Raw genomic sequence first — 24,822 nt, 5'->3', positions numbered from 1 at the left:
GTAAATATTTATACCTTTTGGGATGGGTGTTTGGCCCAGCAGTTAAGAGACCCACATCCCATATTGGAGTGACTGGGTTCGAGCCCCAGCTCTGCTTCTTCTCCAGCTTCCTACTAATGATTACTCTGGGAGGCAGCAGGTAATGGTTAAGGAACTTGGGTCCTTACCACCTGTGTGGGACACCTGGATGAAGTTCCTGACTCCTGCTTCTGCCTAATCCAGTCCCAACTATTGAAGGCATTTGGAGAGTAAACAAAAAAACTTTTCTGTCTCTCTGCCTTTCAAATTAAATAAAAAATGTGAAGATACATGTATATACACTCACATTGCCCACCTGGTTCTGCCTCACGCATTCCCTTGAGATCTGGTTTCTGATCGGATCGGACAACTCTCCAGCAAGCAATCAAGGAGGGGCAGGACTCTGGTCAGGATATTTTTCTCCTGGTGCTCTTCCTGGTGGTCCCTACAGGCCTGTTGTTTCTTTGACCAAAGTTACGTGTCCTCAGGGTGGTCCTCCCTTTACCGATCTCCTCTGCATTCCAGAAATTGCTCCAGTAGGGATGTTAGCAGCCCCCACTGTTGCTGGAGCCAGTATGTCACCCTGTGGTTTCCCCACACCTCATCCATATATTTGTGAACAGTTCTCTTTACTAAGCCCTGGAATTTCTAATTTGAATGTGCTATCTCTTTCCTCCTGGGATCCTGACTAATACACCTTTATATCCTCATAGGGAGTAATCTGCTACCCTCCTCACCACACACACACTCTTCCACATTAACAGACAATAGTAGTTTTGTGCGTATCCTTCCCAGTACAGAACATATTTGTGACATATATATAACAAAACCCAAACAGTGTTTTCTGTATGAGAAGTTGGTTCGTGGGTTTATTTTTAAGATTTATTTCATTTATTTGAAAAGCAGAGTTACAGATAGGGAAGGAAAAAGAGAGAGATAGACAGAGAGAGAGAGAGAGAGCATGGGATCTGCTGGTTCACCCCCCCCCCCCCAAATGACTGCAACAGCCATGGCTAGACCAGGACAAAGCCAGGAGCCAGGAGTTTCATCGGGGTCTCCCACATGGGTGCAGGGACCCAAGGACCTGAGCCATCTTCCACTGCTTACTCAGGCGCATTAGCAAGGAGCTGGATTGGAAGTAGAGCAGCCAGGACACAAACCAGTGCCCATGTGGGATGCCTGACATTGCAGGCAGTGGCTTAACCCATTACACCACCACACCGGCCTGTTTAAAAAGTAAAAATTTCTGGTTATTACTGACTATGCCTCATTTCTCAAACTCCCTTCCTTTCTTGATCTCTATCACCCTTCACAATTCTGGTAACTCCTGTAATCTTTTTGATGACATTCTATCTCCCCTTATGAATTTATCTTCTCAAATGTAGGCACACAAATTCTGTCCATTGTTCTTTTTTCTCACCACCACCTCCCTTTGCAATCTCATTTCCTTGCATAGCTTCAGTTATTAGTAGTATGTGGTTCCAAAATCTCTGTGTCCAGTCCTGATCTCTCTCCCAAGTTCTTCCATTTCCATTACTCTACCAAGACTATTTCCAACTTGAGCCTATCAATAGCAATTACACTAGGATCAAAGCAAAATTCCTCCTCCCCTTAGGCTAGCTCCTTCAGCTCTCCTCTCTCTGTTCCCAACTCTCCTGGTTTTCCCAGCTCAAAATTGGGGGCCATATTTAACTCCTTTCCATTGCTTTCCCCCTCTTTGCCTCCCAAATAAATGAATATTTTAAATAAAGAGAGAGGCCAGCATTGTGGCGTAATGGGTTAAACCGCTGCTTGCAATGCTGGCATCCCATATGAGTGCAGGTTTGAGGCCCAGCTGCACTACTTCCCATCCAGCTCCCTGCTAATGTGCCTGTTAAAGCAGAGGAAGATGCTCCAAATCCTTGGGGCCCTGCACTCAGGTGGGAGACCCAGCAGAAGCTCCTGACTTCGGTTTCTGCCTGGCCCAGCCCTGGCTGTTTCAAGCATCTGGGGAGTGAACCAACGGATGGAAGATTTCTCTCTCTCTGTCTCTCCTCCCTTCTCTCTGTAGCTCTGCCCTAGCCCCAAAATTTCCACTCTGCTCAGGTCACAGAGCCCTACATATGCTGTTATCTCTGCTTATCAAGTCTCCCTCACATTTCTACCAACTTAACTCTTCCAGGTCCAGGTGGAATCTTGCCTCTGTAACACGTCTTTCCTGAGAGTAATCATATCCTACTTTGCAACACATTATTTCCAGACTGTTATCTTATTCAGCAGATTCGAAGTGCCCCAACAGCAGGGGCTATTTGAATTTGTTTCCCCCAGAACCCCTTTACCTTAATCAGGGTTCAATAAATACGCATCAAATGATCAATGAAAACAAATAACCAGAAAGTGCAAAGTTCGCTTTAATAAAGATTTGAAAACCACTTCTTTAAACAGTTTTTTTCTTTTTACATGCGTGCATAGCTGTATAGTGTAGCAACTATTTATTTCAGATTTTAAAACGTTGTGGGTCCTGTATACTCTCAGAGATACAGACCAATACAAAGTATGAGACTGAGCACAACAGGACCCGTAATTGTTGTACTATCTCTAGTAAATGAAGTGTGTTTTGGCACATGACAAACTTTGAGAGTAACAGTAGGATAAAAGTTCTAACTTCCTTGAACCTTTTGCTGAAATTCTGCTTGTGATGACTTCCTCTCTAGAGACACTGCTCTCCAAGTCTATTTTGAAATTATCTTAACTGCATTTTTATAAATTATCAGTGTAAATAAAAAATAAATATGATAATTCTGAGTTGAATTACTGAGTAAACAACTCATCTTAGATGCTAAGGAATGAAGTATTATGGATAAAAATAGAAAGGAAATTATGTGGTTTTAGAGATGGAGTCAGCCAACGCCGTGGTTCAGTAGGCTAATCCTCCGCCTTGCGGCACCGGCACACCGGGTTCTAGTCCCAGTAGGGGCGCCAGATTCTGTCCCGGTTGCCCCTCTTCCAGGCCAGCTCTCTGCTGTAGCCAGGGAGTGCAGTGGAGGATGGCCCAAGTGCTTGGGCCCTGCACCCACATGGGAGACCAGGAGAAGCACCTGGCTCCTGCCATCGGATCAGCACGGTGCGCCGGCCGCAGTGTGCCGGCCACACTGGCTATTGGAGGGTGAACCAACGGCAAAGAAAGACCTTTCTCTCTGTCTCTGTCTCTCTCTCTCTCTCACTGTCCACTCTGCCTATCAAAAAAAATAAACAAATAAAGATGGAGTAACCATCCACAATAGCTAAAGTACGAAATCAACCCAGATGTCCATCAAATGTTGACTTGATAAAAAAAAAAATATGGTATATATACACTAGAGAGTACTACTCAGCTGTTAAATAATGAAATCCTGTATATTGCATCAAGATGGATGCAACTGGCAACTGTTATACTTAGTGAAATAAGTCAGTCCCAAAAAGACAGATATCATATATTTTCCCTGACCTGAAATAACTAATAGAGTACCTGAAATGTAATGTTTAGGAGTAAAATGGACATTTTGAAATTCGATGATTATTTATATTCCTTGTCTCTTCTTTTGAGGAACAGTGTTTTTTTTTTTTCCATACTATTTGTTGAACTCTTTCATTTAGTGTAGGGTTAACTATGTGATCACTAAGTAAACTGAAAATAGATCTTTGTAAAAATTAAGAATGGGAATGTGAGAGAGAGGAGGAGGAAGGGTTGGAGCATGGGCAGGGGCGAGAAGGAGAGAAGGGTGGGAACTATCACTATGTTCCTATTTCATGCAAGTGAAATACATGAAACTTGTATAACTTGAGTAAAAATTTTTTAAAAACTTTAGAAAGAAAAAAAGATGGCATAACACAGGTGACTGAATACATTTATTTGTTTCTTCAATGTGACGAAAATTTGAACTTGTTCATTCCTTCATGCATTCAATCATAAATCCATACCATATGCCAAACTCTGTATAGACACTTGCTGTATCAAAAATGATAAAAACACAACTCTTGATTTTTTAGAGATTTGTTTGTTTGTTTGTTTGAAAGGCAGAGAGAGAGATCTTCCATCTGCTGGTTCACTCCCCAAAGGGCCTCAAAGGAACTCCATGGAGGTGGGAGCAGGGACCCAAGCATTTGGGCTATCTTCCATTGCTTTCCCAGGAGCATCAGCAAGAAGCTGGATCACAAGTGGAGCCTCCTACCAGCATTGCAGGAGGCAGCTTAACCCACTGTGCCATAATGCTGACCCCTGATCGATTCCTTCTTTAAAGGACAGACAGAAGTATAAACAAATTATGGGAAAATGTTTTTTTTAAAGATTTATTTACTTAGTTGAAAGGCAGAATTACAGAGAGGCAGAGAGAGAGAGAGAGGTCTTCCATCTGCTAGCTCACTCCCCAAATGGCCGCAACAGCAGGAGCTGCGCCGATCCGAAGCCAGGAGCCAGGAGCTTCTTCCAGGTCTCCCAAGCAGGTGCAGGGGCCCAAGGATTTGGACCATCTTCTACTGCTTTCCCAGGCCATAGCAGAGAACTGGACTGGAAGTAGAACAGCTGGGACTAGAACCGGCACCCATATGAGATGCCAGCACTACAGGCAGAGGCTTTAACCCGCTGTGCCACAGCACTGGCCCCGGGAAAATAGTTTAAAAGTAAAGCTTGTATCAGACGTTACAGTAGCACAGAGAAGAAAAATAAAGGATTGTACAGTTTCATCCCTGAGAGCTTTGTTAATCTGGCTTTCTGTGAAATATGACTTGCTGGATATAAAAACAAAGACCAGATTTTAAGACTTAAATATTGGAATAATTTCTATGAGTTTCATTGCTTGGACAACTTCAATTCATTCTGGCAACATGATTAGGTCTTACAGTGGAAGATAAAACATAAAACACTGGAGGTCTGAAAAATACATATAACTGAAATTATTTACGAGCGTTCTAGGGGCAGGTGTTGTGGTGCAGCAGGTTAAGCTTCTACTTGGGACACCTGCAACCCATTAGGATTGTGCCTGGTTCATGTGTTGGCTACTGCATGCTTCTGACTCAGCTTTCTGCTAACATGCCTGGGAGACAGTGAAGCATGGCCTAAGCACCTGAGTCCCTGCTGCTAACATGGAAGCCCTAGATGGAATTCCTGGCCCCTGGCTTTGGCCTGGTCCAGCCATGCCTGTTGAGAGCATTTGGGGAGTGAACCGGGGATGAGAGCACTTGCTCTCACTGTCTCTTTCTCTGTCACTCTTTCAAATAAATTTTAAAAATTAATCTTAAACAAATAAATAATATTATCTTCCATGATGAGGAGGGAAACAGTTCGTTTCCTTAAGGTTTTTTTTTTTTAAAGTATGTCTTGAAAAGTATAATGAGCCGGCGCCGCGGCTCACTAGGCTAATCCTCCGCCTAGCGGCGCAGGCACACCGGGTTCTAGTCCCGGTCGGGGCGCCGGATTCTGTCCCGGTTGCCCCTCTTCCAGGCCAGCTCTCTGCTGTGGCCAGGGAGTGCAGTGGAGGATGGCCCAAGTGCTTGGGCCCTGTACCCCATGGGAGACCAGGAAAAGCACCTGGCTCCTGGCTCCTGCCATCGGATCAGCGCGGTGCGCCGGCCGCAGCGCACCAGCCGCGGCGGCCATTGGAGAGTGAACCAACGGCAAAAGGAAGACCTTTCTCTCTGTCTCTCTCTCTCACTGTCCACTCTGCCTGTCAGAAAGAAAGAAAGAAAGAAAGAAAGAAAGAAAGAAAGAAAGAAAGAAAGAAAGAAAGAAAGAAAGAAAGAAAGAAAGAAAGAAAGAAAGGAGAAAGGAGAAAGAAAAAGAAAAGTATAATGAGAGAGAAAGAGAGAGAGCTGAGCTGGGCCACGCTGAAACAAGTAGCCCAGAACTCAGTCTCAGTCTCCTATTCAAGTGGCAGGGACTCAAGCACTTGAGCCAGCATCTGCTACCTCCCAGGATGTGCAGTAGCAAGAAACCAGATTGAAGGCAAAGGCAGAACTCCAATGGGATGCAGGCACCCCAAGCAGCAGCTTAGCCTACTTCAGAGTTTAGCAGTGTACTTACCTACCTTAGATTTCTTATCTCTGAATTAAATAAGCCATCTTTAATGTTTATTTATTTATATCTACTTGAAAAACAGAGGGAGAAAGTGAAAGACAGAAACAAGGAGAGAGACAGAGATCTTCTGTCTACCAGTTCATTCCCTACAAATGCCCACAATGGCTGTGGCTGGGCCAGGCTGAGGCCAGCAGCCAGGAACTCCAACTGGGTCTCCCACTTGAGTGGCAGGGGGCCAAGTACTTCAAGTACTGAGCCACCATCTGCTGATTCCCAGTATATTTTTTGCAGAAAATTGAATCAGAATGAAGGAGTAGCCAAGACATGAACCAGACACTCCAATATGGTCCCAAGCTCTGGCATAACCCATTGTACCATGTCTACCCCCATGCCATTTTAATATCAAGCACAGCCACAAAGCATTATTTCTCAAAATACATATTCAATTAGTTGCTTATTTACTTGACTTTCTCCTCATTAGTCCAAGAGCTTCTTCTAAGAGATTATTTCTTACTCATTTTTTTAAAGATTTATTTATTTATTTACTTGAAAGGTAGTGTTACAGAGAGAGAGAGAGGTAGAGAAAGACAGAGAGAGAAATCTTCTATCTGCTAATTCATGCCCCTCAAATAACCACAACAGCAGGGGCTGGGCCAGGCCAAAGCCAGGAACCTGGAACTTATCTCCTACAAGGGTAGCAGGGGCCCAAGCACTTGGACCGTCTTCTACTACCTGGGGATACATTAGCAGGGAGCTGGATCAGAAGTGCAGCAGCTGGGAATTGAACTGGTGCGTATAGGGGATGTCCGTGTTACTGGCTATGGCTTAACCCACTGTGCCACAACACTGCCCCAATCTTATTCATTTTTTTAAAGATTTATTTATTTATTTGAAAGGCAGAGTTACAGAGAGGCAGAGGCAGAGAGAGAGGTCTTCCATCCATTGGTTCACTCCCCAAACAGCCCCAATGGCTGAAACTGGGCCAATCCAAACCCAGGAGCCTGGAGCTTTTTCCAGGCCTCTCATATAGATACAAGGGCCCAAGCGCTTGAGCCATCCTCCACTGCCTTCCCAGGCCACCAGCAGGGAGCTGGATTGCAAGTGAAGCAGCTGGGACTCAAACCGGCACCCATAGGGGATGCCAGTACTGCAGGCGGCAGCTTAACCAGCTATGCCACAGCGCTGGCCCCCATCTTACTCATTTTTACATCTGATGTTTAAGTACAATTCCTGGCACATAGAAATAAATACTTGTTAAAGGAAAAATATAGGGATAGGCATTTGGCTTACTGGTTAAGATGTTGGGTAAGACACCCATGTGTCATATCAGAATGCCAGGAATCCTGGGAAGTAGCCGATGATGGCTCAAGTGATTGCTTTCCTGCCATCATTTGGATTGAGTTCCTGCCCTGGGGCCAGCCATGCTGGGCATTTGGGGAGTGAACCAGCAAATGATGGGTGTTTCTCTCTCTTTCTCTCTCTCTCTCTCTTTCTCTTTTTCTTTTTCTCTTTCTCTCTCCTCTCAAATAATTTTAAAAATAAAATAAGGGGGTGGGACTGTGGCGTAGTGGGTTATGCCTCTGCTTGCGGCACCAGCATCCCACTTGGTCGCCGATTCTAGTCCCAGCTGCTCCACTTCCGATCCAGCTCCCTGCTCTGGCCTGGGAAAGCAGTAGAAGATGGCCCAAGTGCTTGGGCCCCTGAACCCACATGAGAGACCCAGAAGAAGCTTCTGGCTCCTGGGTTCAGATCTGCCCAGTTGGAGTAAACCAGCAAATGGAAGACCTTTCTGTCTCTCCCTCTCTCTGACTGTAACTCTACCTCTCAATTTAATAAAATAAAGAAGAGAGAAAGACTAACAAAAAATAAAAATAAATAAAATAAAATAAAATAAATATGCATTATAAATATAGCCCTTTAGGTTTCTACCAGCTCTCAATATTTCAATTTCCTAATGCCATCATTTATATCTTTCTCTGTCCTCATTCTGCTGATCAGAAAAAAACGGGGAAAAAGGATTTTACAAACAGCCTAATGAATAAGAGATCAACGTATTGATAAATTAAAGCTCCAAAACTTATCAGGGAACATTGATTCTCAAAAAATGGGGAAAAAAAGTTCTATTCATATTTAAACTCAGAATTAGACACATGCTGAAAGTATTCCTCTTAATGGATATTTGTGAGATACCTTAGCACATCGAAAACCTTTTAGACATGACCTGAAACTTCATTTAAAAGTATTGTATTTGTTATTTTATTATTTTTAAATATTTATCTATTTGAAAGGCACAATGGGGGCCAGCACTGTGTCATAGCAGGTAAAGCCACCTCCTGCAGTGCTGGCATCCCATATGGGCACCGGTTCAAGTCCCGGCTGCTCCACTTCTGATCCAGCTCTCTGCTAGGACCTGGGAAAGCAGTGGAAGATGGCCCAAGTCCTTGGGCCCTGTACCCGATTGGGAGACCCAGAAGAAGCTCCTGGCTCCTGGCTTCAGATCAGTGCAGCTCCGGCTGTTGCAGCCATCTGGGGAGTGAACCAGCAGATGGAAGCCCTCACTCTCTCTCTTTCTGCCTCTGCCTCTCTGGAACTCTGCCTTTCAAAGGAAGGAAGGAAGGAAGGAAGGAAGGTAGGAAGGAAGGAAGGAAGGAAAGAAAGAAGGAAGGAAGGAAGGAAGGAAGGAAGGAAGGAAGGAAGGAAGGAAGGAAGGAAGGAAGGAAGGAAGGGAGGGAGGGAGGAAGGAAGGGCACAGTGACAGAGTGCGAGAAAGAACGAACTTCCATCCCCTGATTCACTCTCCAAATGCCTGCAACAGCCAATGCTGGGCCAGGCCAAAGCCAGGAACCAGGAGCCAGGACCTCCGTTCATGTCTCCAGCATGGTGTCTCAACATGGTGGCAAGAACCCATGTACTGGGGCCATCATCCACTGCCTCCCAGGTGCATTAGCAGGAAGCTGGATCAGAAGAGCAGACATCTAGGGACTCAAACCAGACACTCTGATACGGGATGAGGGCATCCCAAGCAGTGGCTTAACCCGTTGCACTACAACACCTGCCCCATTTATATATTACTTGTATCCTCATTTTTGCCATAGTTACTGTGAATGGCTTGGAACATGCAAAATAAGAAACCCAGCCTGTACCTGAAGAGTTAGCGGTTGAAAGGCATAAAGAAGTACAATAGATTTAAAAGCCTCTTAAGAACAGCCTTTTGCTGCATAGATGCCAGGCAAGACGGTATGTGGCAGGAAAAGAGTTGGGGGAAACTGCTTTAAAAACCTATTAACTAGGAATGTGAAAAAGCAGGGAACAATCAGGAAAGGAAGGAGGTGCTCACTGTTTAAAAGGCTTTTAAATGTGACCATATTTTTGTTGGCTTTTTGCCTGCAACATAAAATGTGGCCCAGGTACTGAATAGCTGTCTGGCTGTGGAGGTGCAATGAATGAATAGAGGCTGGGCCAGGGAGTCAAGGCTGAATTTTGAGATGCCACTCTGGACTGTGTGCAGCTGTTGACACAACGCTCAGTAATGATTTAGGCGAAGTAAAGAAACCCAGCCAGCCTGCCCAGTCACCTTTTAATTCTTGTGTTTTTCTTGATCCTATAAATATTTGCTTGTGCTATCATTGCTACAGATATTAAAGAGTTAATAAATTATCCACCCAACAGGCAGGAGTCGAGGAAAGCTACAGAACTTGGAATTGAACAGCTGACAGCAGATTCTGCAGGTGCAAGATAGGAATCAGCTCTGCGTTTTTCTCTGCAGCAGTTTTCTGTCTGGCCCATGGCCTGATTTCCTGGCCCCTTCAGGATAAGCTGAGTTATGGGGGAGAGAATTCCAGAAGGTCTCACTGGATGATCCTTTGAACGCTAACCTTTCAAAAAGAAGCAATCTCCTCCTATGTTTAAAATGATAACGTTACACATTAGCCTTGTAGGATTTTGGTTTCCTGTTAGGAAAGAAAACTACTCTAGATGCCTTCCTATTTAAAAAAAAAAAAAAAAAAAAAAAAAGGTAGAGTGTATTAAACTGCACAGCACAATGAGCTAGCCTCCTGCAATGGGTTGTCAAGGTGTGTGCGTGACAGAGGGAGCATGTCTGCTTGTGCTTGTGACCGAGAGGGAAGGGGTCACTACTTGTAGTGCATGTATAAGTACCATGACGAATACAAAGCCTGGAAGAGAGTAGGGGAAGGCAGAGACAGGGGCTGCATTAGAGTGCCTTGGTGTCTCTGACAAGTCCATCATGTTCTTCTAGTCATCCCATATCCTGGCAATGAGTTTTCTTTCTTTCTTCCTTTCTTTCTTTCTCTCTCTCTCTTTCTTTCTTTCTTTCTTTCTTTCTTTCTTTCTTTCTTTCTTTTGGCAAGAACTTTCAAGGCTAACCCCCACATTGTGCCAGTTCTTCCAATTTTTTTTTTGCTCTATAGTGTTTAAAAAATATTAATTATATGAGACATGAAAATGTCCAACATCATACTGTGATTAACAAAACATCCAATGTTTCCTCTGAAAAGAGTTGCTGCAGGAGTGATGGTGAACATGTCCGATGAGACTAAAATGCAAACAGTATTTTTATTTCTTTTCACACTGGTCAATACACACCCAAGCCCTTTTGACCAAAGTGTTTTGGTACATAGTTATAATAAAGGTAGAAAACCTCAGAGGTCTAGGATTTTCCCCTTCTGGATGGACTCCAGGAAGGACAGATGAAGAAGGCCTTCGGTAAGCAGTGGTCAGAGTGGGAGCTAGTACTTACCATCAAACCCAGTTTGGGGTCTTCTATTTCTCCCAGGACTACTTTCTCCAGAATGCTTTGGCTATAATTCTCCCTTATAGAACTGAAGATCCATAAGAGGTTAGCCTAATCGAAATCAGTCTGACTCAGCTCTGAAAAGCCATCCCAATCCAAGAATGTCTTCCTGGACTTTTTATGGGAACCTAAAACTTTATCATTTGAAATTTTTAGATTTAGAGTAATTCTTTTTTCCATCACTGACAAAGTCAATTTCATAGCACAGTAAAATTAAATAAACAGAAAAATACAAAACCACAGGTATACTATAGATATAATTTGCAAGTATTTTTTGGGCAAAGTCAAAAAAGAGCACAGAAAACCTAAATTATTTATGATGTTAAGGTGGTGATATTATAGATTACATTTTCCTTGTAAGATTTCCCTTTAATAAATGTCAGTCAGAAAAAATAAATATCACTTTCAAAGACTCTTAATTTCGGACCTCTCTAGCTAAACAAAATTTTAAGATAAAAAAATAAAAGAATACTCTCAGTGATTTGTAGCTATATTTAAGGAGAGAAACCTAAAACTGAATAAATATCCACTTACATGTTAATGAGCATTTATTATGGGGAAGATATTTTGTTGGGTGACATAGAGGATACGAAAATGACGAAGCTCTGTACCATCTGCTTCAAAGTGCCTGTGGCATAAAGCTGAGTAACTCTGAAGAAGGAACACGTTGTTCCTATCAGTCACCAGGTCACCTCAGTGAACCCACTTCTTAGACACTTGTTTCAGATCTTGAAAAGCAGAAGGATGGGACAAGCCTGGGACACTACCTAGCAAAGATCAGCCTGGATTAAGACACTTAATGAGGAAGAGGAGCACAGTGGGCTCAAGGCACAAGAGGCAGCAGCACAAAAGAGGGAGGAAGATGAGAGTGTTGACTGCACCCTGCGGATGTCACAAGGCTGATCAGCTAGCTCTGACTTTAGACAAACAATTTTCAAAATCCAACACAGGCCATTAGCAAGTATTATTTTTAGCGATCAAGGAGTGCCAAATAATCAGTGAGGGAAAGTGATGATCAGATACATACATCCTTGTGTTCAAAGTGGAAATGCCAAAGTCCTACGCACTTCCTCATAAGCCCTGGCTTCGGTGAAGACGAAGGCCAGTCGTGTTTGAAGTTCACTCTAATATCTGTTGTTGCACATATCCTAATTCCAACTCTTCTGTTCCAAAGTCTAAAAGCAGATTCGGCTTCAAGGGAAAAATGAATGTCCTTAAGAAGTCAAGTTCATCATTATTTTCCAAGTTGTTTGTAAAATAGTTTACTTTCTTTTCCCCTCTTTTTAAGACCTTAAAACTCATTGATTTTTGTCACTCTTAAAGAAAATACAACATTGAGAAGTATCAAATGAATCCACTCCAGTGAGTTTCAAAACCATACTGCAAAACCATACTGCTAACCTTTTATTTTCAAATGTTTTTCTTCCAAAGCTTATTTCTCACAGCTGAGCACTCTCTTTAGGAAGCACGAACACTCACAAGCATCACGTTTAGGTCTGGACCTGAATACTTCGCTGGGGAATCCATGTCTTCTGATCCTCCCCACCATGTCAGACAGCCTGATCTTGGGTCATAACCTCACACAGTTTCCTGCAGGCACCCTCTTCACCCTTATCCCTGTCTGTTTTTAAATCCATATTTACTTCCCTCCTCTGTTGCTTTTAACCCTTTCTTGACTCTTAGATTACAAATACTGAAATGCAAAATTGATTGTTCTGGCCATAGTGACCCCTGCATTGACGACAAGACTGTCCTACAAATTCTAAGCACCCATAACTATGGCCCAAATAGAGTCACTTGATCCAAGTGTTTAAGTCACGTGTATTCCAAAATATGATTTCCTATTCTTATTCCTATCCAGTATTTGCTGTGACTCTCTATTATGGATTTCTATTGCAACATGAAAACTTTAGCTCTCCGTGGTCCAGTCTGAACTGTACACAGAACAGTGATAATGACCTTCCAACCCTACAGTTCTTCCTGGCTGAGGGTAGAACTATTAGCACTTTTTCAATTTCTCTTTTGTCTTTGTGCGAACATACTGGAATTACAACCTCTGACAAAGGTAACATCCCTTTTGTAGTGGAAACAAAAGGAGTGTGTAATGAATTGCTTAAAATTACACTGCATGTTTAGATGATGAAATCCAACGGCAGCTCAATTCCTTTCTTTTCTCCAGCTGGACCAAGTCTTTCAATAAGACAGTATTGACTGGCATCTTCCCCAGAACAGGTGCTTTGGAATACAGTCTTGCTGCTGCTCTGAGTTCTTTAGAATGAAAAACAACTATGATATAGGTCAAGGGAATCAGATATGAGACCATCATGCCCAGTATCTCAGGATGAGCTCTGTGGATGATCCATATCCAGGTGGCACTAAAAGAATGAAGGGTCCTTGGATTTGTATGAGGTGCTAACCCTTCTCAAATTAACTTTGGTTACTAAGGTGGCAGGAGATGAATCATAGTTTATTTGCCATTTCTCTGCAAAATTCTAGGCCTGAGAGGAGAGAAGAGGAAGGCAATTTTTAAATAATTCATCCCTGTGGACTGTGCGATAGTAACACTTATAAAATGGATTTTTAATTTTTAATTTTTATAAAAACAAAATCAGGTCATGTTACCACTGGATGGTGTTAACGAATGTTATCTTTGTATCACAAATCCTATCACCTCTGGTTGCTGTAAATAGCAAATTATTGGCTTCTTTCTTCTACTCCTCTTATTTTGCTTTTGCTTCTAGTTTGTCTTTATTTTTCAAAAACAAGATTATTTATGATTTTTGCTTTTAAAAATGATATAGTACCCAGATTGGCTGCAGAAAATATTTAAAATGTATGCTTTTCAAAGAATGATCAGATCATTTATTCATCTTTTAGATTAAAATGACTATATTCATCCCAATTATTTTTGCCAAGGACTGTAACACTAATTTTACTCTTTCTAAAAATTAAAATAGCAAACAGTTTATATAAGGTGTTGATAATTACCTATATTATTGTACTGCTGTGACAGATGTTGGCAAAAAAGCCTAAAATGCCTACAGCTGTGCACTCCATGACATCTAGTTTATACTCAGACAGAAGGCTAGCAGATGTTCTGAACTGTCACTTTGCCTAAATGTTTGTAAAGTCTAAGGACCTGCTTTATAATTCACCAGGGCCTGGTTTGGTTTCACAGAGGTCCTCAGAATTCCCATCTGTGATAATTAATGTTGAAGACATTGATAAATCAACCCCTGTGTTTTCCCTCTTCTTTAACAAATAGACATCAGTTTATATATGGATTGTGAGAGCTGTTTATACACATCCTATTTGTAATTTTTTTTTCTTAAATACAGATAGAATGGGGCTATCAGAATATCTGGAGGTTCATTTTGAACCATGGAACAGGTCTGGAAATCACCCATTCTTTCCTTTTTGTTAAATTTTATGTGTCTTGAAAATGAAATGGTAATAATGTCCAATGACAATTTCTGAAAGTAAAATTTTTTTCTAGTGAATCGGAAAGTGTTTTGTTATTTTTACTCAGCTTTGTAACAACTGTACTCGACAATAACTATTAATTGTGCAGGCTGCTAGAATATTGGAAGAAGCAAACAAACGGCATCCAAAAAGTACAGAGCAAGCTTCTCCAGCTTGACACCCTGATACTTTCTCCTCCCAAACATACCTTCAGATTCTTCATACAGAATTCCTGCCCGTGCAAGGGCCCGCCAATGCCTTACTTACTGTTGCTCTTAATTTTAACAAGCTGGATTCCTGTAGTACACTTGCTTAATAGTTTAAACATTCTGTTAACAATCAGGTGTTTGGCCTATCCTGTTTCTCCTCCATTCTGTATAGAAATATAACTCCAAATAGTACATCTTTTGGGGTTTGTTTCTAAATTAGTCCCCACACTTAATTATGAGGATGAGAGGGATGCCTTATTCCTCTTTGTTATAGGCTAAGCTCTCAGTAATCCCAAACAAAAGAGCCAGTTCTGGAAGATATAGGATTTGCTAGCAGGATTATGGTCTCATAGATAATGATGTGCAGTCAGCAGAAGCGAAGCTTTATTTTAATTCAAATAAGCTAGTAAACAAACCACTGACAAGTCTGCTGGTGAGAGTAACTGGCTGCTGTTGCCACATTGGCAGCTAAATTATAGAAAATCTATTATACCCTGTTCACCATATGTTTAATTTAATACAAGATACAAATTAAACTATCCACAGTGCCTATTAAAATAACAATACTTTTTTTTATTTGAATGTCTTAAAATAATTTCTACTGACCTTTTAAAGGGCAGTTTTGATATAGGTGATTATCTGGGGGGGGGGGAGGTAGTTAATAGAAAGCAAAAAAAATGTAATTGCCTTTCGAGAAAACAAAAATATAAATGTTCACTGGTTTGCTGTTGTTAATAAGGTTAATTAGCAGGCATGCATTCTATTATTACTACATCTCCCTCCCACCCTTTTGGTTTCTGAGGCTGGGGTTTTAAGACTGAGAGTTAGTGTGAGCCATTAGACGAAGCTCCTGACAATCACCACCTGGATCAGCCCAGCCTGTGGGTAGTCTTAAACTTGATACTAGTTGAGACCCATATCCAGAGAACTGAGTTTAAATCTAGGCCCAACTTTGGTATGGAAAAAGACAAAAGAGTTTTATAGCTGTGCCTCAAGTCCATCTTCCCATAGCCAAAAGATGCTAAGAAGAGACTGAATGAAGAGGCCATCTCCCAAAGAAAGTAGAGAGAGGGAGACTAGACCACACATAGTTCCCAACCAACTACCTCTTGGTGCCTGCTTGAGTCCATTTGGACTCAGTCTACCAGAGTCTAAAGACCAGACTGGGTTTTAGAATTACAGAGCTAGACGTGAAACCTGTATCTACTATTTCTCAACTGCAAAGATATAGACTCTCAGCCCCACTGGGCCTTCCTTCCCTCTGTTAAAAAAAGAAATGGGGCGGAGGGAGGGATGGAGAGAAGGAAGTATAGTAGTTCCAACCTTAGGGCATTATTATAAAATATCTAGTACATAGTAGATATTCATTAAAGGCTATTACAATCTCTTTCAACCTCAAGCAAATATAATGTTGCTCTTTCAAGGGTAAAAGGAGTGTTAGGAGGAGACAATCGGAGGGGAAAGTGTAACTAGAAAATCTCCCTGGAATCAGTTTGCTTGGATCATTAACTCTGTTCCATAGGCAAAAACCCAAAATGCCATGCTTCTGTTCTCCCCAAATTCACCATTTAAGAATGGATCAATAGGCACCCCAAACCAGCTGCCTATCCTCAGACCTGTGGAATAGAGAAATAAAAAATACTCACCGCACTTCAGGAGGCCTTTTCAAACTCTGAGGAAGACATTTTACTCTGAGTCTGTGGCTGTGATCATAGGATTGCACTGTGTCGATGTCAACTCAGAGCACCTAAGCCTAGCAGATTCAACTTCTACAATATTATGCAGGATGTACATTTAGAAAATGTCTTCAGCTTAGATTATTTTTGAAGTCCAACATATGATATTAATATTTTACCTTTAAAAAAACCTAATATATCTTAGATTGATGCAAGAACCCAATTGGAAAAAAAAAAAAAAAAAAAAAAGAACCCAATTGGATTGATGCAAGAGCGTGGTAGAGTAAGGATATTCCAGAGAGACTCAAGACTCAAGACGCCCGACTGTCTTTTCCCCTCTCTTCATTATCCTGTAACTCAGAGGTTGAAAAATTTGACATTACCACTTATTTTTAAATGTACTGAATATATTCATAAATGAAGAAACTTTAAAAACAGGGTCACACTCTTGTGGCATAATTAAAATGTTTAGCATTTTAAAATCAATACTTTTAAAATAAATAAAAGTAATATTTTCAATTCATAAAGATAAAACATGATTCTATGTAGAACTTCATTGTATATATGACAAGGAAATTTAAAGGAGGCCTTGATGAAAGCCTACATAGGTCTTGCTTCTACCTCCAAATTTCCACCTGGTTATAAAGCTCATCCATCTCTATCCACTGCTGCCAATCTTAGCATAGAACAGACCGAGGGAACCTCCGAGAGCTCCAGCAGTGGGACGTGGCTGGAAGGATCATCACGCCGGGTATCTGGCCACTCAGCAGGCATGTGCACTCGCACCTTCGCCGCCTCGAGGTTTCCGAGTCCATGGCTAGCTAACCTGAGAGCAGTCCCCAGCTGAGAGGGTCTCCCCGTCCCTTGTGGGCCAGACCTCCCTTCCGGACTTGCCACCCAGGAATTCCCCCGAGGGGCCGTGATTCCACCCTCCTCCATGGAGGATCTCCCAGCTTACGGTTCCATACCACAGGGGAACAAACGAAAACTGACCACACTGCGCTCGGAAGAATTCCTGGCTCCAAAGTCACTTAGACGTTTGCGTCCAGAGGCAGGGAGATCTTGCCCGCCCGCCCGCACGTCGTGCAGCCCATGGTTCCACCGAGCCGCATGGGGAGGGTGGCCCGCAAAGCCCTGGACACCCAGGATCCCACCGCCTCCACGACTGCAGCGCGGACCTCAGCGGAAGGACTTAGCCGTCCGAGGCCGGGCTGCGCCAGGAAGCGCAGGCCTCGCGCCGCTGGGCCGAGACCGCTGGAACGTGGGCGCCAGAGCGCGGGAAAGTGGCCGGCGGTGCGTGGCCGGCTGGGGGCGCAGCTCCTGAGGGCCCGGGGAACCCAGCCTCCCCGGCCTGAAGCCCCGCTTCGCGCCTCAAAACTCGGTAAGGCTGGCGCTCCGGCAGGGCCCAGGAAACCTCGAAGGCCGGGCGGGATCTGAAAGGATTCGTTCAGCCTCGGCCTCGGCTGCACCCCGGGTTCCCACGGGCCAAGGACAAGCCGGGGGAGGCCCCAAGGCCGAGGCTTGGACTGGAAGTTTATTCTGGAGGGTTTGGAAACCAAGGTCGGCGCCCGAGCGCTCGGGTTGGCTAGTCGGATGCAGTCGTGGCCGGCGGGGGCGGCAAGTGCGCGTCAAGAGGGGGTAGGAGGCTGTCGCTTTGGTTTTATCGAAGTGGATAACTGGGTCGTGTTGGGGCAGCTGACGTGTTCATAACCCGCGGAGCACGTAGGGGCACCCACACAGCTACGCCGGCCGCAGCCCCGGGGGAAGCGCTCGGCCCTCGCCCCAGGCGCCGCTGCGCCCCTTGGCGCCCGCTACCCGCAGTCTCGCGGCAGGGAGACAGGCAGAACCGCCGGCTCTGGGAGGCCGCCCCGCAATCCGCGGCCCGGGGGGGGGGGTCCCCGGGGGCTAGAGGAGCGTGCCCGGGGCTGGGGGTCGCGGCCCGAGACCACAGAGTGGGATTTATTTCCACGTGGCGAGGGGAGAAGGTGACCAGTTAGTGAGTGATTGATTGCTGAGGACAGGGAAGCCACAGCTGTTCGCGGCAGCCGGTGGCCGAGGCACGACACGATGCCACCTCTGGGAAGCTGGTGATCGCTGTGGTCGTTGGTTCGCTGAGCTTCCAGACCCTGATCGTGCGTACCGGGTCTCCTGGCAAGCAGCGCGCCTGTCGCTGTGAAGCCTGGTCCCGCGCGCCCCTCTGGCTGATCCCCTAGGCCATTAGTCTGCTTAAATCCTTTTTTAAAAAAAAATCCCCTCTCCACCTTTCACACTGCCTCCCTCCGCTCCTCCCCCCCCCCCCTCCTTCCTCAACCAGAGTCGTTCGTGCCGAATGTCACTCAGCGGCGTGCCTGTCAGGGGGGTGAGGTGGCCCCAAAGAAGTTTCCAATTCTCAGCCACCCCTAAACACCCGTAACTTGGCTCCCACGGCTTGCCCAGCCCTGCCAGAAAGCCGTTTGCATAACCTCGAGTCCCGGGGGCGGTGGGTGCTGCCCGCTCCGCTGCTCGTGTCGCAGCCCCTGCACACGCGAAGTTGTTTGCTACGTCGTTTTGCGCTGGTAGACAGCTGCCCCTTGATTCCTTCAAACTCCAAGGCCGTTTGTCACTTTGGCAAACGTCACCTTGCATGGCACACAGTACTTTTTCTAAGGTTAATGCTAAAGGCTCCCCATGTCAGGCGGAATGGCCACTGCAACTAGAGCTTTGAGACCAACTTTTGGGGACTTGCTTGTCTCCCTGACCCCTCCCAGGACCGCTAGGCCATCTGAGTGATTGTAAGCGTCCTTAGGGCTGGGGTTGAATGGATTCAAGTCTGTAAACCGCCCGCACCTTTGAGGGGCGGGGAGGCTGCTCCGTGGATGTTTTCCTGATTTCCTGCCTTAGATTCAACCCCAAAGCCCTCCGTGGAGAGAAGACAGCAGTTCAGATTCTAATTTCAGTTTGTTGTAAAAAGGAAAACAGCTGTTATCGGGTTGGAGAATCCAGGTTTCGATACACAGCAAAGACGTACCACAAGGAAAGCAGGAAGGGATCATTTCCATGGATTTTTTTAAAAACATGGGACAGAACCTTGCGCATCCACCTTCCCTGTTCCGCTTCCTAGTTGGCAGGATGCTTCTACATTGACTTACAATTGTGCGTACTGCTACCATGCCTGCAGTAGCACAGCTACTGCCCTGCTCAGCCTGGTCAGGTAAAGGGTACCCCGACCGGACACGCCTCATCTCCCTGCCACCTCCAAGTCAGTCCCCCCTACGCAGGCACGTTGTTCTTGACGCAGGGCTGTGCACAACCTGTTAAATAGTGCCAAGGCTTCCGTCCTTTTCAAACTGGTACTAGGCTGTTTATCCTGAGATACAAAATGAAATCTTGAGAAACAACCATATGAAAAGTTGTGTGATGCCCTGTTTTGTTTTTGTTTTTCAAGTTTCCTGGTAAGGGTTCTGATGGATGTTTAAGCAGCAGTCCCTCCCCCACCCCCACCCCCATCACTTATTACGCGACTCCAGATCATTTGCAAACCAATAATATTGTTTTCAAGAGGGAAAACAGAAGTTGGGATCAGTTTTTTCAGCGAATTCATTTCAGTGTTTATCTGTTAATTTGAATGGTTTGTAGGGAGAAAGTGAAGGAATAAACTGGGCCTGGGGCAGAGGTTGAAAACCCAGGGAAGACTCATTCTTAAGATTAATACCATTTTTGCAGACTGTGGTCTCGCCACAAGTGAGGACACTCGGAGCACAGGTGGATTACTGTCACTCTGGGCCACTGGAGGCCCAGAGAGCCCAGGCACCAACTTGTATAGAAAGGTAGACAAACCTAAGACACCCCCAGGGCACCGTCGTGGCCTCGACCTGCAGAACTCTCAAAGGTGATAGAGACCTCTGCTGAGTTAGGGGCTAGAACTTCCCCAGGGAGGGGAAGAGGGTGTTCTCCACGGACAGAGGGGAATGGGCACTGTAGCTGGAGGGCTACAGCCACCCATCTCGCTGTAGGGTTGCAATCCATGAATGAGTCAAGATAGCTCAGGATGAATGAAGCAGAGCCCAGGGTGGACGTCCTGGGTGCGAGAGGCAAAGCTTCAGCTTGTCCTGCTCCTCCCCATGGGCTCCCATCTAGGTTTTCCAGGACTGGAGACCATAGCAGGAAAGCAAGTCCAGCATGGCACACCGGTAGGAGCCTGAAGAGACGGGGAGACAGCCTCGGAGTGAAAGACGCTCTCCTTGATCTGTGTGTCTGGCTCACAGAGTGGTGCACGGCCAACCAGGGTGCAGGGAGGGGTGGGGGTAGGAAAGCCTCATTTTCCTCAGTCGCTGCGTCTGGGGTGGCTCGTCTCCTTCCCCCAGCCCTCCGCTTCACCCCATCAGGACCAGATAGAACTGAAACTCCTTTGCCTTTGCCTGTACTGAGCCCGAAACTCAGGATCTGATAAGGTTACTACACCATTGATAGAATCACAGATTTTTTTTTTTAAAGCCTCCTCAAAGAGACAGATGTTTTGGCTGATTAAGAATTGAGGAGGGAACCTGCAGCTGCACCAAGGAATCATCTATTGGACAAATATTTTAATAAAAAAAATATGAAGAGATCAGCCCGACCTTGCAAGGTCTTCTGCTTTAAAAAAAAAATCTTTATCAAACCCCTATTCTATGGCTTCAATAAACAGAACCCATTACCTCACGGCATCTTTTGTTGGCCCCATACAAGAGCGAACAAAATGGTTATTCAGGGGAGCGCTTTCGATTTTTATTGTGGGTAGCCTGCACAAAGAGCCGTGTTATTGTATTTAAAAGAACCATCTGTAGCAGAAACAATGGCATCAAATTATCTTTGAATACCCACTGAAAAAACATAAAGCTTTTTTTTTATTCTTCTTCTGTATGGGGGGGGGGAGGACAGAGCAGTGTTAGGATAACTGACTTTTTTGTTGTTCTCTGGGTGCATTCTTCTCGCTCCCCCTCTCTCCCCCTCACCCTCTCTTCTCTCTCTCTCTCTCCCTCTCTCTCTCTCTCCCCCTCTCCCTCTCTCTTTTAAAAAATCAGCCATTTGGGGTTTTAAGCCATAAACGATTTTTCTTGTTGCAGGGGATTGCAGTGGCAAAGCTAGGCTAGGTCTTGGAGGCTGGTGTAAGGCGATGTGTGTGGAGGCAGGAGGCTGATGGAGAGACTGGGGGGAAGAAAAGCCGAAATGGATTCACAGTGCCTTGGATGGAGGATGAGAGGGGAACGGCAAGCTCCTTCAACTCATTCTGTCCGGTGAGAAGTGATCAAGCTTGGGCTGACAAGAGGCTCAGGGAGCCCTCACGTTCTTTGCTTTTTTACCTGCCAATCAAACTGCTACAAGACAACACCCTGATCTGGCATGGACATGTAAGTAGCTTGCAACCCAACTTCGAATTCACTGGTAGCTCACTCCTCCCCCCCCCCAACTCTCTCTCTCACTCTCTCTCTCTCACTCTCTCTCCCCCCCCTCTCTCTCCCTTTCACTTTATTCTCTCATTCCGTTTTTTTCTTTTGACCTTTAAGAGATCTAGAAAAACACTCTGTGTGGAAGTCATTTAACATAGGCAAATTTAAGTCTGAAAGCATTAACTTTTGGAATTAAGCGCTGATTTTGATTTCTTTAGCAAATGCAGAAATGAAATGACATTTTATTCTCTTCTAAACAGTTTTAGTGCTGAACACAACCAGTTGCCTTGCAAGGCTGTGTTTCCTTTTCTATGAAAGTGAAGAAATAGATATGTGAGCCCCCAGAGAGAAAACCAAAAGTGAGAAATGCAGGATCCCAGCATTTTAAATGCTAAACTCTAGCATTTCACCCCTACAAAGAGCCTTCTCCAGGCGAACGTTCCTTAGCACGGAAAGGGTGTTTTGATTCGACGGGTGCAAAGGGGTCGTTACTGATTGAGCCGGAGTCTGAACTGTTTTGGTGGCGGTTGGCGTGGATGGAGCTTGCAAAAACTGACGAAAGGGACATGGCGATACCTTGTTCTTTATGAGAGACTGACAGAGAGGGAGGCAGAGACGCAAGGGGGCAGGATAAGCAGGAAATACTACCTGAGAGAAGGAATTACAGAGCATGGCGAAGCTGGAAGCTGGGAGGGCTCCTGTGGGAAGTTTGGCGTGGGGTGATAGGGCTTGCTCTCTGGCGCCCTCTAATGGCAACTGGAACCAATGGTTTACTTTCGTATCAGCACTGCAAAAAGCAGCAGGGTTTTTGTTGTTGTTGTTGTTGGATTTTTGGTTTTTGGGTTTTTTTCCCCCTTTCCTCTGCAGACTTAGAAATTGGAGACTATTAGTAGAGTAAATTGATGGCTTTCAGCCCAGAAACTTCTGTGCATGCCTTAAAATCATCAATGTTGTCTCCCGGATCATCCCCTCCTCTCCCGAAATCTTATTAGACTAATGGGGGGGAGGGGGAGGCGGGTAATGACAAATTAGTTATGGAGGGTGGCCCACGCCCAATTAGTAATTCGGGGAAAGGGATTCGTTTCCTACCTGCGCAGCATTCTGACGCCTCGAGTGTACAGGAGAGAGGTGCAGGGTGGAGTGGGAAAGGGATGATTTGGAAATTGCAGATTCTGACACGGGCTCATTAGAATACAATTTAAAGGGGACTCAGGAACCTCTGTTACTGCGACATGTGGTGGTCAGGGGGCTTTCCCTCACGCCTCCGTTTTCTTTTTTTCTTTTTCTTCTTTCTTTCCTTTTTCCTTTTTTTTTTTTTCCTTTCTTTAAAATTTGGTAGATAAAGGTTAATCTTGGGCTGAATGATAGAGCTATGATTGACAAGAGAAAAGGTGTTGAGGGCAGGTCGCGCTGTCTTATTTACAGCCCACTGCTTGCTGTAGAGTCTTTGTTAGGACTGGAAAGCTAATTTAGTGCTGATCAAAAGCACCACAGAGTTAAAGGACTGGTAATGACTGCTAATTTCATTTCAGCCTCATGCACCCTAACTGCTGTAATTAAAGACACGCTATTTAAATACAGGTGAAGGGTGGTGGGCTTTTTTTTAAGTTGGGGTGGGGGTGGGTGGATTACCATTTTATTTAGATTTCGTCTCATACTTGGGTGTTTTGTAGTCCAACATCAGATTTTTTGCATTATTTAGAGCTGCTGCTTGTCATTTATACCTGGCTTGGCAGAATCAGCTGTGTGAAATGTGTCAGTCACGTAAAAGCCCATGTTTAAAGAAAGGGGGTGGGGAAGGATGCGGAGGAGTAACTGTGAGGGGGGGTTAAATATTTGGGTCTCTCATCCTCCTCCCGTCCCCCGTCAAAATTAATAGAAGGACCTTCGATATGGCCGAAAGTATTTGAAACTTGGGGCAGGGGTGAACAGGCCACAGGGATCAGTGTCCGCTTTTTAAGTACTTCTAAAAAGATCATGTGAACAGACGGGAAAGTATATTTTTAATTAAATAATTTCCCCACACACACACCCCACAGCCACAGCGTTGGCTCAGAAACCTTGTAATTTCTCAGCCGATAGGAGTTTCTTTATGAGAACATCAAAGGATAAAAAGCTCTACATTTTCGTAGTTGGTTAAAATTGATAACCTACCCCCCCCCGCACGCACACGCACACGCACACTCGCACACACACACACACACCCAAAAAAAGAATTTAGCCTTTAATCTCTTTTTATCCACGAAGACTAAAGCTCTGTACTCGACCCCGCGAGCGGCTCGCGCCTTCCGGGGCTGGAACCCGGCTCAGATGTGAAGCGGCGCTGAGCCGCCGCGCAGGTTCGTGCCCAGCGCCCCCTGTTGGACACAGTAGGAGATGCCCAGCGCCAGTCCTGGAAATCGCTAGAACCGTGCTCTGGGGTTAAAGAAAACTCTTTATAACCCTCCAAAAAAGGGAAACGGGGTGCGGAAACAAGTTTTTATGTCCTTAAAAGATAATATAATTTTCATTCAATAAAAAAACTGAAGAGGAGATAATACAATTTTAATTCAGTTTTTAAAAATGAGTCCAGTCTATGCCCCACTCACATCCCAGCTGTCCCCTGCTCCGGTTTGATTTGGGGATTCCTTGTAAAGGGTCTGCGATGATGAGACAGGTAGAGAAACAGGATAGAAAACAAAGGAATTTCTTCCGTGGCCGTGACTTCTCCCCTTCAGGCCACGTTTCAAAAAACGCAAGGGAAGACGCCGCCCTTTGCTGCTTGGAACGCCCTCGGAGGTGCTCAGACTCTGTAAGGGAATCTCCGAGTAAACGGGCCAACCTGCTCTCTGTCACTTCTTCCTGCCCAGCGTGCAATTACAAGTCAGTCTCTTCTGTTACCCATCCCCCAAACCAATCTTGACCAAAAACTTTTCCTTTCCCGGCCGGCAGTCCAATTCCAGATACTGTGCAAGAAACAGGTGCCGGGCACCTTCTTCTTGAACCCCAGCCGTCGGATTTCGGGGAAGGCGTGCAGGAAGACGGAGTGTTTTCTTTGAAATGCAGCCACTCGTCCACCGGCAATCCAGACTGTGCCGGGGAAAGAGAAGTGTTTTCACACTTCCAAAAACTAGCCCTATCCAGAGAAGAAAGAGCTTTTGACTTTTTCCTTTGGTCAGCAAGAGTAGCCTTTGGATTATTTGGAAACGATCCACTATAAAAAGGACCC

Source organism: Oryctolagus cuniculus, chromosome 4 (genome assembly GCF_964237555.1).
Source record: "Oryctolagus cuniculus chromosome 4, mOryCun1.1, whole genome shotgun sequence".
Taxonomy (NCBI): Eukaryota; Metazoa; Chordata; class Mammalia; order Lagomorpha; family Leporidae; genus Oryctolagus; species Oryctolagus cuniculus.
Note: the sequence above shows the minus strand (reverse complement) of the source record.